Raw genomic sequence first — 18,800 nt, 5'->3', positions numbered from 1 at the left:
TTGAAGTGTACAGTGATCTTCTGGTTCTGCTCATTTCACTCAGCATCAGTTGATTTAAGTCTCTCCAGGCCTCTCTGTATTCCTCCTGCTGGTCATTTCTTACAGAGCAATAATATTCCATAACCTTCATATACCACAATTTACCCAACCATTCTCCAACTGATGGACATCCATTCATCTTCCAGTTTCTAGCTACAACAAAAAGAGCTGCCACAAACATTTTGGCACATATATGTCTCTTTCCGCTCTTTAGTATTTCTTTGGGATATAATCCCAGTAGTAGCGCTGCTGGGTCAAAGGGTATGCACATTTTGATAACTTTTTGGGCATAATTCCAGATTGCTCTCCAGAATAGCTGGATTCTTTCGCAACTCCACCAGCAATGTATTAGTGTCCCAATTTCCCCACATCCCCTCCAACATTTATCATTATTTGTTCCTGTCATCTTAGCCAATCTGACAGGTGTGTAGTGGTATCTCAGAGTGGTCTTAATTTGCCTTTCTCTAATCAGTAGTGATTTGGAACACTCTTTCATGTGAGTGGATATAGTTTCAATTTCTTCCTCTGAGAATTGTCTGTTCATATCCTTTGACCATTTATCAATTGGAGAATGGTTCGGTTTCTTATAAATTATGGTCAGTTCTCTATATATTTTGGAAATGAGACCTTTGTCAGAACCTTTGTTTTTAAAAATATTTTCCCAATTTGTTACTTCCCTTCTAATCTTGTTTGCATTAGTATTATTTGTACAGAAACTTTTTAGTTTGATGTAATCAAAATCTTCTATTTTGTGATCAATAATGATCTCTAGTTCTCCTCTGGTCATAAATTCCTTCCTCCTCCACAAGTCTGAGAGGTAGATTATCCTCTGTTCCTCTAATCTATTTATTATCTCCCTCTTTATGCCTAAATCATGGACCCATTTTGATCTTATCTTGGTATATGGTGTTAAGTGTGGATCCATATCTAATTTCTGCCATACTAATTTCTAGTTTTCCCAATAGTTTTTTCCGAATAATGAATTTTTATCCCTAATGTTGGAATCTTTGGGTTTGTCAAAGATTAGATTGCTATAGATGTACCCTTTTTTGTCCTTTGTATCTAATCTGTTCCACTGATCTACCGGTCTATTTCTTAGAGAATCCCAAATGGTTTTGGTGACTGCTGCTATATAATATAGCTTTAGATCAGGTACACTTAGACCACCTTCCTCTGAGTTTTTTTTCATTAGTTCCCTTGCAATTCTTGACCTTTTATTCTTCCATATGAATTTTGTTGTTATTTTTTCTAGGTCATTGAAATAGTTTCTTGGGAGTCTGATTGGTATAGCACTAAATAAATAGATTAGTTTGGGGAGTATTGTCATCTTTATTATATTCGCTCGGCCTATCCAAGAGCATTGAATGTCTTTCCAATTATTTAAATCTGATTTTATTTTTGTGGCAAGTGTTTTGTAATTTTTCTCATATAATTCCTGACTTTTCTTTGGTAGATGGATTCCCAAATATTTTATACTCTCAACATTTGTTTGGAATGGAATTTCTCTTTGTATCTCTTGCTGTTGCATTTTGTTAGTGATATATAAAAATGCCGAGGATTTATGTGGATTTATTTTGTATCCTGCCACTTTGCTGAAATTTTCATTATTTCTAGTAGCTTTTTAGCAGAGTCTTTGGGGTTCTCTAAGTATACCATCATGTCATCTGCAAAAAGTGATAGTTTGATTTCCTCATTTCCTACTCTAATTCCTTGAATCTCTTTCTCGGCTCTTATTGCCGAGGCTAGCGTTTCTAGTACTATATTGAATAGTAATGGTGATAGTGGGCAACATTGTTTCACTCCTGATCTTACTGGGAAAGGTTGCAGTTTATTTCTATTGCATATTATGCTTACTGAAGGTCTTAAATATATGCTCCTGATTATTCTAAGGAATAGTCCATTTATTCCTATACTCTCAAGAGTTTTTAGTAGGAATGGATGTTGGATTTTGTCAAATGCTTTTTCTGCATCTATTGAGATGATCATATGGTTCTTATTAATTTGATTATTAATATGGTCAATTATATTAATAGTTTTCCTAATATTAAACCAGCCCTGCATTCCTGGAATAAATCCTACTTGATCATAGTGTATTATCTTGGAGATGATTTTCTGAAGTCTTTTTGCTAATATCTTATTTAAGATTTTAGCATCAATATTCATTAAGGAGATTGGTCTATAATTTTCTTTCTCAGTTTTCGATCTACCTGGTTTAGGTATCAGTACCATGTCTGTGTCATAAAAGGAGTTTGGTAGGACTCCTTCATCCCCTATTTTTTCAAATAATTTATATAACATTGGGGCTAATTGTTCTTTAAATGTTTGGTAGAATTTACATGTGAATCCATCTGGCCCTGGGGATTTTTTCCTGGGGAGTTGATTAATAGCTTGTTCTATTTCTTTTTCTGAAATGGGACTATTTAAGCAATTTATCTCCTCCTCTGTTAATCTAGGAAGCCTATATTTTTGGAGGAAGTCATCCATTTCACTTAAGTTATCAAATTTATTGGCATAAAGTTGGGCAAAGTAACTCCTTATTATTTCTCTAATTTCCTCTTCATTGGTGGAAAGATCCCCCTTTTCATTTGTAAGACTATCAATTTGATTTTCCTCTTTCTTTTTTTTTGATCAAATTTACCAAAGGTTTATCTATTTTATTGGCTTTTTCATAAAACCAACTCTTGGTTTTATTTATTAATTCAATAGTTTTTTTACTTTCAATTTTATTGATTTCTCCTTTTAATTTTTGTATTTCAAGTTTAATTTTTGGTTGGGGGTTTATAATTTGGTCTTTTTCTAGCCTTTTAAGTTGTAAGCCCAATTCGTTAATCTTCTCTTTCTCTATTTTCTTCAAATAAGCCTCTAAAGATATAAAATTTCCCCTTATTACTGCTTTAGCTGCATCCCAAAGATTTTGATATGATGTCTCATCATTGTCATTATCTTGGGTGAAATTGTTAATTGTTTCTATAATTTGCTCTTTCACCCAGTCATTCTTTAAGATGAGATTATTCAGTTTCCAATTACTTTTTGGTCTATTTACCCCTAACTTTTTACTGAATGTAGCTTTTATTGCATTGTGATCTGAGAAGAAGGCATTTATTATTTCTGCCTTCCTACATTTAATTTTGAGATCTTTATGTCCTAATATATGGTCTATTTTTGTATAGGATCCATGAACTGCTGAGAAGAAAGTATATTCATTTCTATTGCCATTCAGTTTTCTCCAAAGGTCTATCATACCTAGTTTTTCTAATGTTCTATTTACTTTTTTAATTTCTTTCTTGTTTGTTTTGTGGTTTGATTTGTCTAAATCTGAGAGTGCAAGGTTGAGATCTCCCACTATTATAGTTTTACTGTCTATTTCTTCTTGCAGTTCTCTTAACTTTTCCTTTAGAAAGTTAGATGCTATACCACTTGGTGCATATATGTTTAGTATTGATATGGCTTCATTATTTATGCTACCTTTCAGCAGGATATAGTTTCCTTCCTTATCTTTTTTAACGAGATCTACTTCTGCTTTTGCTTGATCTGAGATAAGGATAGCTACCCCTGCTTTTTTGGCTTTACCTGAAGCATAATAGGCTCTGTTCCAACCTTTTACCTTTATTCTGTATGTATCTCCCTGCTTTAAGTGTGTTTCCTGTAGACAACATATTGTAGGGTTTTGCTTTTTGATCCAATCTGCTATCCGTCTCCGTTTGATGGGATCGTTCATCCCATTTACATTTACAGTTAAAATTATATGAAACATATTTTAAATGACTTTCCTCTACTTATGTATTTTTAAGTATCCACTATAAAGTAATGTTGAACTTTATCAAAAGATTTTTTAAAAAATTGATTGCTATAATAGGAGTGTCTTGGGTTTTTGTTTTTAATATAATTTTTCTATGGTTACATCCCTAATTTGTCCAACTTAGTCATAATAACTTTATATATATATATATATATATATATATATATATATATATATATATATATATATATATATATATATATATATATATATATATATATATATATATATATAGCTTTTGCCTTTTTTCTAGGATTTTATTTGAAATTGTAAATTCCTTTATTTTATTTTTGGATCCCTAGCAGCAGTACTAATGTCTGATATTAGTGCTTAATAAATTAGCTTATTGATTGATTGATCAATGATACTGATCTAGAATTACTTTCTTTGCTTTATTTTTTCTGGTTAAAATATTAGGAGTATATTTATTTCAAAAAAGGAGTATAGAATAATTTTTTATTTCTCATTTTTCATAAATAATATATTTGGGGTTTTGATCATTAAATATTTAATAGAATTTGTCTTTAAATCTATTTGGACTAGAGGGTTTTTTTATTTCCTGTACTAATTTCTTTATCTCTTGTTCAATTTTGTTTTCTAAGAATATATTATGATCTCTATATAACAATGCTTTGATTTGCATATTCATATAATTATCTCTTTCCTTTAAACCATCAGTATTCTAACAATTTTGTAGAGTATATTCTGACAATTATTTTCATTTATCTTCTTATAATTTCATTTTGTTCTTTAAAAATATATGAATTTGTTTTTTCTTTTTAATTAGTTTAGTTAAAATTTTATTGATTTTGTTAGTCTTTTTAAAGATCTAGATTTTAGCTTTGGTATTTCTATAGTCTTTGTTTTCAATTTTGTCTATTTCTCCTTTAATTTTTAAAATTTTGTGATTTGAGTTTATTATTTTTTTGCTTTCTAAAGTGTCCCACTCAGTAGTTCATTAATACTCTTCCCTCTCCTTTATTTTGTTGGTGTATGTTTTTGAAGATGTTCCCAACTGAGGCATATTACCTATATCCTGAAAATCTGATATGTCTCTTCATCATCATTTCCTTTTACATAGTCATTATTTCTATGATTTGATTTCTGATGCACTTATTATTTGAGATGATTATTAAACTTCCATTTGTAGCTCTATGTTTTGGTTGTGTTCCTTGTAAAAATTACTTATTTTAGTAAGTTATGACCTATAAGACATGTGTAATATTTCTATTCTTACATTTATTTATCATTTCTCTGTCCTCTAACACATATTACTTTTTTGGTAAAAGTACTATATTGTGCTGAGAAATATGAATATTACTTATTATTCTCATTCAAAAGATAATATATAGTTTATTTACAACTTTTCCATGATCTTGTTCAATTCCATAATTCCTTGTTAACCATTTGATTTATTTAGGTCTGAGAGAAGAACATTCAATTCTTCATCAATATTGTATAACTACATATATTTTTGTAATTCAATTAATTTTTCTTTGAGAATTTACATTCTATACCATTCAGTATATTTACATTTAATATTATCTTATTATATATGGTATCTTTAATGTATCTTTCCTACTTATGTCTATTGACATAATGATTTTAAAATTTTTGCTTTGTTTAGTGATATTCTTGCCTTGGCTATTATTTATTATTTGTTGCATGCATGTTGAATCTTTTTCTAGCCTCTTATTTTAACTTTTTTAAAACAAAAATATTGATTTTATGTAGATGTGTTCAAGGTATTAGAAAAAAAGAATTGTTTTATAGTCTTTTTCCTTCTGTCTCTCATTTCATTGGATTGTTTCATCCATTTATAGGCAAGGTTATGATTGTTAGGATCATATCTCTTTCTATCTTCCTTTGTTTTGTTTTCTCTCTATTTCTTTTATATTCATTTTAGGTGATTCCTCCATTAAGCTATTGCTTATTATTCCTATATTATTTTGCTTTGTCCCTGTAATTAGTTTCACTTAAATTTCTTTCAGGATACTCTACTTGAGGATAATATATTCCTACAAACTTTTTTTTTAAACCACCTCTCATTCTCATTTAACTTTAATTCATAGCTCATTAACAAGTACTCGTTGTTCTATGAATCACTGAAGTTGTTCATTTCTTTTTACTTAATCATGTCATGATTAATTTATTGATTTATCTGATTCTACATATTTAATCCATCTTTTCCTCTGTCTACCTAAGTGTGTGGTCTAAATCCTTCTGTTGGATTAACCTTTTGATTTAAGTAATCTTTACAGCACCTTTTCCTTTCCTTTCCTTCTATTTCTGGGGACACACTAGAGACAAGGAAGGGAACACTTTAATTTCAGAAGTGATCTTATTTAAACAACTTTAGAAGTATCTTCCCAAAAATAAAACTCTTGGGGAAAAATATTTTTAGAACTAATGATAGAAAAAGGTAGAAACAAAGATAAATAAATTGTGAGTGAAACAGAGAGAAAAAGATAGGTATGGAGACAGAGGAAAAGAGAAAGACAGAGGCAGAGAAGACTAGAAAGCAGAATTAAAGACATTTCATAAATTTTAAAGTGTGACAAATATCAATTATTATTAATCAGTGGCTTGTTATAGTCAGCACATCATATATAAATAAGAACATCTGGATTACTTCAATTCCCATAGGGAATCCATCTTCTAGTTGGACCTTATCCAAGATATAGAATTGTAGAATCACAATATTTGAAAGTTGGAAAAGACCAGACCTGCCATCTTTTTCCATCTATATATGTGTAAATAATCTCTATTATGATCTATACTTGACAAGTAATCAGCTGATATAAACTCAAGATCCTTCAGCATTTTGGCTGCTTTCTCCTGGATACTCTCAAGTGTAGTAGACTCTTCAAAACTGAGCACAACATTCCAACTGTGGTCTATGTGCTGAGTCCAATCACCTCCTTATTCTTGGAAGCTATGTTTTGCCTAAATAGGCCCAAAATTTCATTAGCTATTCTGGGTACCATTATGCTCTGTTGATTTGCCTTAGTTTTCTGTCTATTAAATCCTCTGATAATTTTCAGAAAAAAACAAAACAAAACAAAATCTCTAACCATACTTCTTCTGTCTTTCACTTGTAAAGTAGACTGATTGAACCTAGCATAATATTTTACATTTATTCTTTTGAATTTTAATTTATTAAATTCAGTCTAGTATTTTAGCTATCAAGCTCTTGTGGGATCCTGAATATTACATAATATATTTGCTAGTATACCTAGCACTATACCATCCTCCAATTTGACAAGGATGTCATATATGGATTCATTTTGTCATTGATAAAAAATATTAAACATCATAGAACTAAACAGAAGTTCTTGTGACACTCTCCTGGAGACCTCTTTCCAAATTGACATTGAATTCCCAGTTACTCTTTAGTCATTATTCTTTGATTGTGACTACTCAATTAACAATACTTAATGAGTTCCAGTTTGAATGTTAATAAAAGCAAAAATTCAAGCTATCCTGTTCTGATACTGCAAGTATATTTAAGAGAGTCTTCAGAACTATTGATACTAAGTAACAGTGTCCATGGTACACTAGTGGCTGCTTCCTAGCATGATTATTATCTTTTGAATCTTCCTAGGAAATACAATGGAATAAAAAAGAAATTGAGATTTCCCTTTACTTAAAGAAACATTTTGCCTCAGTGGTGACAGCTACCATTCTACTCAATAAACAAATCAATCTTCTAATGTTATCTTCTCTGCACCCCAAACAAAATTCTCCTGAGTTTGTGCCTCACATCCAGCTCTGAAGATTCTATAAGGCTCAAAGGAAGTAATTCAACTTCACCTATAGTGTCATTTTACTATTTTTTTTTGTTGTTGTTGTTTTAATTGAGTGATATCAGAAGCCTTAGGGAGGAGGTGAGGGAATCATTTCCATTACTTGCTTTCCACCCTTAAATAAATGACTTAATTATGATCTACCTAAACTCAGAAGAACCCCCAATAAATCCTGACAAATCTTCTATAAAGAGAAAAAATGCAATTCTTAATGCATCCTCCCTTCCTCTCCCTTCCTTTCTTTCCTTCTTCCTTCCTTTTATTCCTTCTTCCATCTATTTTTCTTTCTTCTTGACTTACTTCCATCCTTATACCCACATTCCCTTCCTTCTTCCCTCCTACCTTTCCTCTTTTTCTTGCTCCTTGCTTTCTTTCCTTTCTCTCTCCTTTTTTCTTCATCTTTCTCCCTCCTGCTCTCCCTTCCTTTCTTTCTCCCTCTTTTTTTGTCTTTTCCCCTTCCTTCCTTCTCCCTTTCTCTTTCTCTCTCTGTCCTACTCCAATCAGAACTCTTAGCCTCCCTAGCCATAGGAAGCACAGATATCATGTCCTAACAATTCTTATAGCTTTCTAATGGATCCCCTCTCCTTGAACTCCCTATGTATTTCTAATTTTCATTTCCTCTTTTTTTCTCCAAGTTTCTTATTTTTAAACATTCTCCTTTCTTCATTTGACTGTCAATAGGTCTTTCCCTGTTACTTATGAACACAGTCCACATCCAAATTGTCCTTTTGTAACTGCACTTACTCTTCCCCTTTCTATGGATGCTATTTTCTTCATCCTTTATTGTTCAATTCAAAACAGATAAATAATGTAGACTAAGTCCATCTCTCCTTTTTAAGTATCCAAAGTTAATTGCCAAAATCTAACTCTAATTTATAATTCTCATCCCGTTTTCATGCCAAGCACACAGATTTCACTGCCACCTCTCCATACTTAGTCTAAAATAATAACTTGCACTTATGTAAGCTTTTATTGTTTATATGGTTATTCATATTATTTCTTTGAAGTTTTAGAATAACAATGTGAGGAGATATTTAGTTGCAAGTATTATTAGCCTCATTTTGCACATAAGGAAACTATGATTCAGTGGTTGAATAATATGCCATTGAATATACAACTAATGGATATCAGAGACAGAATTTGAATCTAGGCTTTAAAAAAAAACAAAAAACAAAAACAAAACTAAACCCCATCATGATTTCTATCCATGCTATTTCTCATCACTTTATTAAAGTGACATCACTGTGGTTTTTTTTTTTTTTTGGTTTGTTTTTTTTGGTTTTTTTTAGTTTGAATAGCAATGCTGATAAAAGAAAATACTAACTCAAATTCTTATTGTCATATAAGAAAGCCAGTTGAGTCCCCCTGATGAATCCCACTCTTCAGTGGTTTAAAATGAAATTGAAAAGAAATAATTTCCACTATAGAATTAAGTTAGATTCCACAAAAATCAAAGTTTCCATTGGTAATATATAACTAGATACTTTTTTCTGTTAATATATAACTAGATAATCATTATGCATGTATGATAATTTGGGTGTGTGAGGGGGAAGTAGATATGAAGAATAGGGAGTGGTAGAGTAAGAATGATTGAAAACTTATACCTCCTCTTTAGCTGCTTTGACTATTCTCTGCCTAGAGATCACATACCTTCATTTTTTAAGAGGAAAAAAAAAAGTTTCCTCATCCATAAAATGAGGGCATTGAACTAGATAATCCCTAAGGTTTCTTCCTACTTTAAATCTGTAATCCCCACCCTATGATCATTGAAACTGCATGACAACTGAGGTAAGCAGGATTCTTCCTAATTATCTGAGTTAAAATTTTCCTATGAACTTGATTCAGGAAAAATTGCTCATGTCTAAAATACTCATCGTGATTGTAAAGAGACACATGTTCCTCCCCTTCTCCCACTGAGGGGGCAGGGAAGTATGTTTGGAAAACTCTTTTTACAGAGTAATTCTTTCTCACTTGGACAGAGATAGATTCACTAACAATTTAAAAGAAAGACTGCCACCTATTGGATCACCAATACCTAAGTGAGTCTCCTAAATACAGTAAATTTATGATTATAAAAGCACTTGTCTCTCTCTACCCACCATGCACTACTTTGCAGCCTAGCTTTCTTCCCTTGTTTATTACACCAGAAGCATTTCCTGAAAAATGCTTATTGAATAGAACCTCTGCTGTCGTGATCAGATTTGTCTCAGAACTGTTTTCTTCTGTACCTACTATGTATGAAAAAATAAACTATTATTTAAAATATTCACTGAAATTCTATCTTCTATAAATGTGGATAATTGAGAGGTGACCATACTGCTAAACATTTTGAATAGTTTGTGAGCTTTTTACCAACTCATCCTCCCTAAATTATTATTTTAGGCTAAGTATGGAGAGGTAACAGTGGAATCTGTGTGCTTGGCATGAGAACTGGGGATGAGAATTACAAATTAGAGTTGGATTTTGGCAATTAATTTTGGATACTTAAAAAGGAGAGATGGACTTGGTCTACATTATTTATCTGTTTTGAATTGGACAATAAAGGAGAAATGAAGAAAATAGCATCCATAGAAAGAGGAAGAGTTAGAAAGGCAACATGAAATAAGCATTCTTAAAAATTGGATTGACACAAATTATTGCTCCCCTTAGATAAGTAGACAAATGAATATTTGCAAGACTATTTCTTTACTATCCAGATAAGCTTGACTTCATGAAACTTAGCCACAGTAGGAATTCTTCGAAAAGTTTTGCAGCGTAACACTCCCCTTTTAAATTGGACAAGTATAATACCAAATTTTTTACTATAAATTTTTATCACTAGAGATAGAATTAACCAGCTTTTAAACACCTTCTCAGGGAGTCATGTTTATTTATTTATCTATTTATTTTCAAGGTTGCCTCTTAATTTTTCTTTGCATAATATATGTTGGTCTATATTAATTAGATTTGTTTTTGCTATTTGCCAATATCTTTGTGAAAACCTTGTAAAGGAAAGCATGCCAGTGGCCCTTTTCCTATTTTGTCTCTGACTTGTCTCAATAAAAATAAGATAAATTATAGAATCTGAATTTCATGATCAGCAAAAATGTAAATGATACCCAACCCCTAGAGTGGTTAAAAGCCCCTTTAAGAAAATTATTAAGACCTTCATAGAACTTCTCCAATAAATATGTTACTTTTCTGTTTCTGTCCTGGTTTGAGGTCTTTAATGCAATATCATATTTTAAATGAGTCAAATTTTCTAATTCTCAATAATTTTCTCTAGCTGATTAATGGCAGATGTTCCACAAGATCATTTTACTTAGTACATAGTTTTTCTGACCAAGGAACTTCTAAATGTGACTGGCAGCCTAAAGCCACAGCTCAAATTCTTAATCATTCATTAGGTAAGACAGTAAACAAGCTGAATAAGTCAGCATGTTAACATTTTATTTTTAATATTTTCATATATTGTAATTGCCCCAAAGGGTCCATGTATGTTAATATTAATTTTCCTCCTTGTTAGCATCAGGCATGCTCATTTATTGTAGAGCTAGGTTTCTTTCCCCAAATCCTTCCACTATGCCATTCATCATTACGACAGCATCATCAAGTCTGGGGGCATTGATCATACCATCTCCCCTGAGGCAGGTGGTAATACAGCTCATTAATCTGACTAGTAGGACAGACTGAAGAGTAATGTGTCTTCCTTGTTCCTCCTGCAGGTCAGCCAACATATACTTCTGGTTGAGAAGTAACTTGCACAGGGGTAAGAGAAATGCTTCAAGAAGTTATTCAGAACAATCTGAAATGCTACAATCTTGAAATCAAAGATTAGAATTTCATCTGTCTCAGTAATCACCAAGCATCATTCTGAATCTCCTGGTAAGAGTTGGGGCTACCGATTTCAACAGTCTTCAAGGAGGAGAGCTATTATCATTCAAAGGATATATCTCTAGGGCAAGAAGTTCTAGAATCATGAATTAAATTTCAGTCATACTACAAGAGGAAAAACATTTTTGGATGCACAATATTGGAATCTCTGTTATAACTACAGAGGTAGCATAATATAAGGAACAGAGTGAGAAAGATACACTCAAATCCCAATTCGGGTGCTTACCTGGGCAAGTAATTAAACCTTCATTTACTTCAGGAAACTCCCTAGGAATCTAAGTCATAGATGGACTGCCAATCTTTTTTGGTGTAGTGTGTGTATGTGTGACTGTATGTGTGTGTGTGTGTGTGTGTGGTATAATGCAGTGTATATACACGTAGGATGTCCCAAAAGTCTTGATACATTTTAAAGCTTAAAATTTCATTAAGACTTTTTGGAAACATGTGTATATATACACATATATGTATATAAAATTCATACGTATGCATATATGTGTATGTATACATGTATATGTGTAAATAAAGACTTCATCAAGAACAATATGTATATGTCTTGACAAAACCTGTTTTATTCATTAATATTTAAATTTCTTTCATGTTCTTTGGTCCCTTTCATGGTTCTTTCATGTCCCTTTGGTCTCCTAGCATTCTAGGAAAAGAGTACTAGAGTAGGATTCAGAATAACAGGGTTCTGATCCTTCCTCTACTGCTCATGGGAAAAGCTCTTTACCTCCCTGGGCCTTGATTTCCTAATTTGTAAAATGAAAAGGATAGACAAAAACCTAATTTACCTCAAGTTCTTTACAAACTTTAATCTTCTATATAACTTATTATATCCTGCAATAAGGGCAATAAAGGATGAACAGCCAGATGTGAAGGGAGGAAGATCTATGTTAAAATTGTGCCCCTGTCATAGATTGAATATATGACCATAGTCAATAATAAGAGATTTTAATTCTCAGTGTTCCAAGAAATTCTCCAAGAAAAAAAAATATATATATATATACATATACATAGGAAATTCTATTTTTATAAGTAAAAGATATTGATACATCTAGACATAGCTATTGGTGTGTTTTATTGGGAGAGAGAGAACGAGAGAAGGAGGGAGGGAGGAAAGGACAAAGGGAGAGAGGGAGACAGAAAGAGAGAGATGAGGGAGGAAGGGAGGGAGATGAGGAAAGGAGAGAAGGAAGGAGGGAGGGAGGAAAAGACATAAAGAGGGAGGGCGGAGAGAGGGAGGAAAGGAGAAAGAGAGAAAGAGAGAGAGAGAGAGAGAGAGAGAGAGAGAGAGAAGAAGAAGAAGAAGAAGAAGAAGAAGAAGAAGAAGAAGAAGAAGAAGAAGAAGAAGAAGAAGAAGAAGAAGAAGAAGAAGAAAGAAGAAGAAGAAGAAAGAAGAAGAAGAAGAAGAAGAAAGAAGAAGAAGAAAGAAGAAGAAGAAGAAGAAGAAGAAAGAAGAAGAAGAAGAAGAAGAAGAAGAAGAAGAAAGAAGAAGAAGAAGAAGAAGAAAGAAGAAGAAGAAAGAAGAAGAAGAAGAAGAAGAAGAAAGAAGAAGAAGAAAGAAGAAAAAGAAGAAGAAAGAAGAAGAAGAAAGAAGAAGAAGAAGAAGAAGAAGAAGAAGAAAGAAGAAGAAGAAGAAGAAGAAGAAAGAAGAAGAAGAAGAAGAAGAAGAAGAAAGAAGAAGAAGAAGAAGAAGAAAGAAGAAGAAGAAGAAGAAGAAGAAGAAGAAGAAAGAAGAAGAAGAAGAAGAAGAAAGAAGAAGAAGAAGAAGAAGAAGAAGAAGGAAGAAGAAGAAGAAGAAGAAGAAGAAGAAGAAAGAAGAAGAAGAAAGAAGAAGAAGAAGAAGAAGAAGAAGAAGAAGAAAGAAGAAGAAGAAGAAGAAAGAAGAAGAAGAAAGAAGAAGAAGAAGAAGAAGAAGAAGAAGAAGAAGAAGAAGAAGAAGAAGAAGAAGAAGAAGAAGAAGAAGAAGAAGAAGAAGAAGAAGAAGAAGAAGAAGAAGAAGAAGAAGAAGAAGAAGAAGAAGAGGGGAGGAAAGGGGAGAGAAAGAGGGAGGGGGAGAGAGAGGGAGGGAGAGAGGAGGGAGAGAAAGAGACCAGCTAGGTGGTAGAGTAGATATAGTTTGGAGTCAGGAAGACCTGACTTCAAATCGAACCCCACACAGTTACTAATTATGTAATGACAAGCAAATTACTTAACCTCTATCTCAATTTCTGAAACAGGAAATAATAATAGCACATATCTCCAGGATTTCTGTGAAGATCAAATGAGATAATAAAAGTGCTTAGCACCATGCCTGGCACATAGTAGATGTTGTAAAAATGTTAGCTATTATCATTAATAATAGCAGTAGTAGGTAGATAGATACATAGATGAAATCTCTAAGTTCTATCAACTCACATATGATTTTCTTCAAAAGATAAAATTAGAATAGAAAGTAGAGACTCTTCTCTTTTTAATCTCAAGATAAGGCATACTGCCTGCATATAGTAGACATTTAATAAATGTGTGTTGATTTGAGTATTTGAATTAAGCCATCACAAAACATCAATGACTCTAGAATGACAAGGGAACTCCTTGTAATTGAATGGTTCTTGGTTTGAAGAGGAAAAGATAAACATGATGATGATGATAACTACAACAGCAGTGATGATTGACCTACTATCTACCTCTATAGGCTAAAGAATTTTTAAAAGGGAAATGAGAATTTTGCTTGTTTTTCAGTCTAATCCACTACTAATTAGTATGATCTGTGTCTGACCTATATATTCCCACAAGATAACATAAGAGGAACTCTAGTACTCCCCTGCCTCCATATTTCCACCCCATCCTCAGATTCAAGAATACCTTAACTAGTATCTTACTAAATTATAGATGATCCAACTTAGTTATTATTTTTATCTGAACTTTTTTTTTTCATTTTAAAGTAGAAACTTCTGAATAAAAGGCCAATCTCAAAATATAGAGATTTAGCTGTGACTCCAGACTTAACCTATCTTTTCTTGGAACCTCTTAAGATTATGAGTTCAACAGAAGATGCCAACCTGCATTGGAGAGGGAGAGATTTCTTCAACTGGGAGTTGCCTATATAAGTTCAGCCACTACATTGCATTCTACACAGTACCTATTTGAAAATCTTAATTATATACAATCCCACATATTAGATGCTCAAGTAAATAATTCTCAAATGACTGAATCCCCTTCTTGTAAAGATAAGGAAACAAGTCCAGAGAATTCATGGAACTATGTAAGGAGGCATTATGGAACAATGAGAAAAAATGGCTTTGGAGTCAGAAGACCTGTACCATTTACCACCTTAGTAACTTTGGGCAAATCACTTAATTAAGCCTCATTTCTTCATCTATAAAACTAAGTGCCTGCACAAGATGCTTTCAGAAGTTCCTACTAACCCTAAAACTATGATCCTATGATTAGTTTGCTATGAATTAATTTAAGAACAGTTGGGGAAAAGCTCTGTCATAAAGTTTTAATGACCTCCTTTCTAGATGAGGCTATTCCAAACTTTTCCACCTAGATATCAAGCTAATATTTTTCCATTGTATATGAATGAATGAACTAAAAAGCATTTATTGTACCAAATAGTGATGATGCAATAAAAAAGTGAAACACTACTTAACCTGATTTAAAAATTGAGGCAGTAATAGGAATGGTCATTTTATCAATAGGGCAGTCAATTGGCAATATTACAAAACCAATTGTAGTTCTGATTCAATTAGAGACACCTAACTAGTGTCCCAGTGGACAGATTACTAGACTTGGAGTCCAAGACAACTGAATTTAAATGCTATTTCAGATGTTTGGTTGGATGACACTTAGTGGAGATGACACTTAACATCTGTCTACCTCAGTTTGCTTGTTTGTAAAATGGGAATGATAATTATAAAGCCTACCTCCTAGTGTTGTGAAAATGAAACAAACTAACATTTATAAATCACTTTGCAAATTCCAAAGTGGTATTATGTTACTGACCCCAGAGGAAGAAGTAGGGTGTAGAGGGGAGAAATTAAGATGGCCACTTAGGTGGAAGACTGGTTTAGATATGAACCATTGTCTATGAGATTAGTTAGATAATAGTATGTTAAACGAATCACTAACGATGATGATTCAGCCCCAGGGCAGAAATAAATTAACATCCTCAGAAACGGGAGCATGGATTCTGATTATAGTTACATATGTCCTGATCCTCTCCCCAATAATATCTTGAGTTAAATAAAAAAATATTTTAAATATGGGCAAATCAGATTTTATTATTTGAAAAAAAAAACTAGATTGTCTTTTAAAAGAATCTATCAGCCTATAAACATTTTACCAACCTGAAATTTTTTCATTGCTTTCATTTCCATAGTATGACTAGATTTAGATGTTTACAGTCTCAAAATGACTATATCAGTGTCTAACTAGAATAAAATCTTGCCTCCTGCCTACTTTCTTATCCACATTCCTATTTTTTCAGGCTTTCTAATATATATATATATATATATATATATATATATATATATATATATGTATATATATAAATATACATATATATATATAGCTACATTGAGGATATGCTTCTGATAACATTATGCATTTGCTATTTTGTTTTGTTTTGTTTTTGTAAGATGACTACAATAAATAGCAGGTGAAATTCTACATACTTATAGTTGCCAATGGAAAAATAGAAAACTATATATTTCCAGTGGTTAAACTTTTTTAATTATACAAACACAGAATCACATTAATGATATTTTATAAGATTTAGACCCTTAACCAGGTTAGTTATTAATTACCAGAAAATGCCTGACCTGAGGGTCATTGTTATTATTAAAAATTGTTTGAAATTCATAAAGAAAATATTGCATAATCATTGTTTTATGTGTTGAAATGTGAAAAGTCAAATGGTACTTTGCCAACAAATGCAGGTCTGTTTGCTGTGTTTGTCTTCCTTTAGTGGTTTAAAGAGTGGTAAAGTAACCAATTGGAAAGCAAGATTTAATTCCCAACATTCCATTAGGTTTATAATGCACCATAAACCTCAGCTCCACCACTTTTCACTAGCCCTGCAAATTAGACTGTCTACAACCAAGGTTGGAAACCAGACCCGAAATCAAGCATAAAAAGGAGAAGTTAAAATAAATTGCAGGTCTCTATTCAATCCATAGTTTCTACAGTCCTGACTCTGGAAATCTCATGAGGAAAGAATGAGAAGAGACTTAGTGATGATCAGCTTAGTGCTTTGGGAACAGGAAATTAATTTACATTTTCAGGAAACTGACAATGAAGAACTGCTCTCAAATCTCTTTTTGCCTAGAGACCATGATTTTTCTCTTTGATATTTTGCCAATATCCAAAGTTCACTTTTTAAAGTTCCTCATATTTAGGTTTTTTTGGATATTGACCCATCTGGAATGATTTGGGAAGGATATGTATTGTGAATGAATTAGGGCAGAGAGTTGATGAAAGCTGTACCTAGTTTATAGTGTTTGAAAGCATTTGATTTATGTGCAAAAGAATATTTGATTGTTGGAAGCAACTTAAATTTTAAAGTAAATTTGGTGTGGATTATATGTCTAGGTTGGAATTCTATAAGGGAAGTTATGAAAGGAAGCTTGGACAGTAGAATTAAAATGGATATATTTCTGATAGCTACATATAAAAATATGACTGAGGTTTTAATGTTTCATAATACTTTCTACATGCTTAATAAGTGTTAGCTTGTCAATCATTTTTCCAGAAATTAAAAAAAAATACATTGGTTTCTTATTCATTGTTTGCTTATTTTTGAAGGGAGGTACTCTGATTCTACAATTTCATCAATGAAAGGATCTCCCTGTGTAGAAACTGTCTCTACCAAGGTAAGGCAGCAACTTATCTGTAATACATATCTGGAGTATTGAAAAGTCAAGTGATTTGCCCACCTGCCCATGGTTCCACAGCACCTCTGTGTTAGAAACATGTTTCGAATCCAGCCTTTCCTGAATATCCACCAGATCAAGCTCATCTTGCTTTATCAATTCTACAAATAGCCAATATGCTCTTTTTTGTTGTTGTTTTAAGGAAAATTCCTTCCGCCTCATAGATCTCAATACTGCTTTAGAGCCTACTGCTTGAATTCATAGTCTCTGAGGGAATTAAAGCTAACACATTAGTTCCTAATTAAATCCAAATGGGATGTGAAATATAACCAAATAACTTCACAGTGTTTCTTGGGATTCTTATCTCAGGTGGCTGAAGAAGTAAAGAGTTGTACAAATTAATGTTTTTCTCCCTTCTGTTCTCAAGACCCCTTTATTGACTATAGGGGATGTTTTTGTCTTTCTACCAATTCCCTCCTTTAAAAATATTTTCAACTTGATGATTTAATAAGCAATAGAAAAGTAAAGTCATAGCTATTGCCATCTTTTTTTTTCTACAATTAGTATTTCTAATCACATTAGACATGTTTTCAGTATCTAGAGAGGATGCCTGACCCCTACAGCTATCGTGAACCATTAACTTTAATTAAAATTTACAAGTCTAATGTTGTTACATCTGTTAAAAGCATTAACTTCCATGTTAATTACCAAAATGTTAATGTTGCATTAAAATATGAATGTTCCCTTTTGACAGTTCATCTGTAGTTTAATTATTTATTTTGTTGAGGAATATGTCCTAAAATTGAAGAGGCAGGGAATATGGAATCAAATTAGAAAAATTACTTAGTAGCAAAACTTCTAAGGAGTAAACTTTATAGCTCAGATAAAGAGAGCAGACACATTCATATTCTTTGTTCTCTATCTAAAAGAAATATGTGGTTCTTGTCTGATGTCTGAAATATTATTTACCCTAGCAGTTCCTTTTTTTAAAAAACTGCTAGTTTATTGTGATAGCTCTGATCTGCAAGCTCTAGACCTCAACTCCCCAGACCTTACAATGCCACACATTCCACTGCCCAAATAAATCATTTCAAACATAAAACTTCTAGAAAGAGGTTATCTTTTATGGTTTTGTTTAAAGTTTTTGCTTATTCCTAAAGTAGATATATTTCTAAGCTAGCTTTTGTGATGAAAAAAATTAAATGATTAAAATGGTACAAAGATACAGCACCTAGTGCATGAATGGAATGTGTGAATGCATGAGTGAGTGAGTGAATGAATGAATGGATAAAGCCTTTATTAGCACTTACTATGTGCAAAGCACTAGGGATACAGGGAGAAAAATAAAATAGTCCTTGTTCTCAAGGAAATGATATTCTAATGGGAGAGACAGCACAGGGGAGAGTTTAGCTGCAAGTCAGTTTGAAA

The sequence above is a fragment of the Sminthopsis crassicaudata genome, chromosome 4 (genome assembly GCF_048593235.1).
Source record: "Sminthopsis crassicaudata isolate SCR6 chromosome 4, ASM4859323v1, whole genome shotgun sequence".
Classification (NCBI taxonomy): Eukaryota; Metazoa; Chordata; class Mammalia; order Dasyuromorphia; family Dasyuridae; genus Sminthopsis; species Sminthopsis crassicaudata.
Note: the sequence above shows the minus strand (reverse complement) of the source record.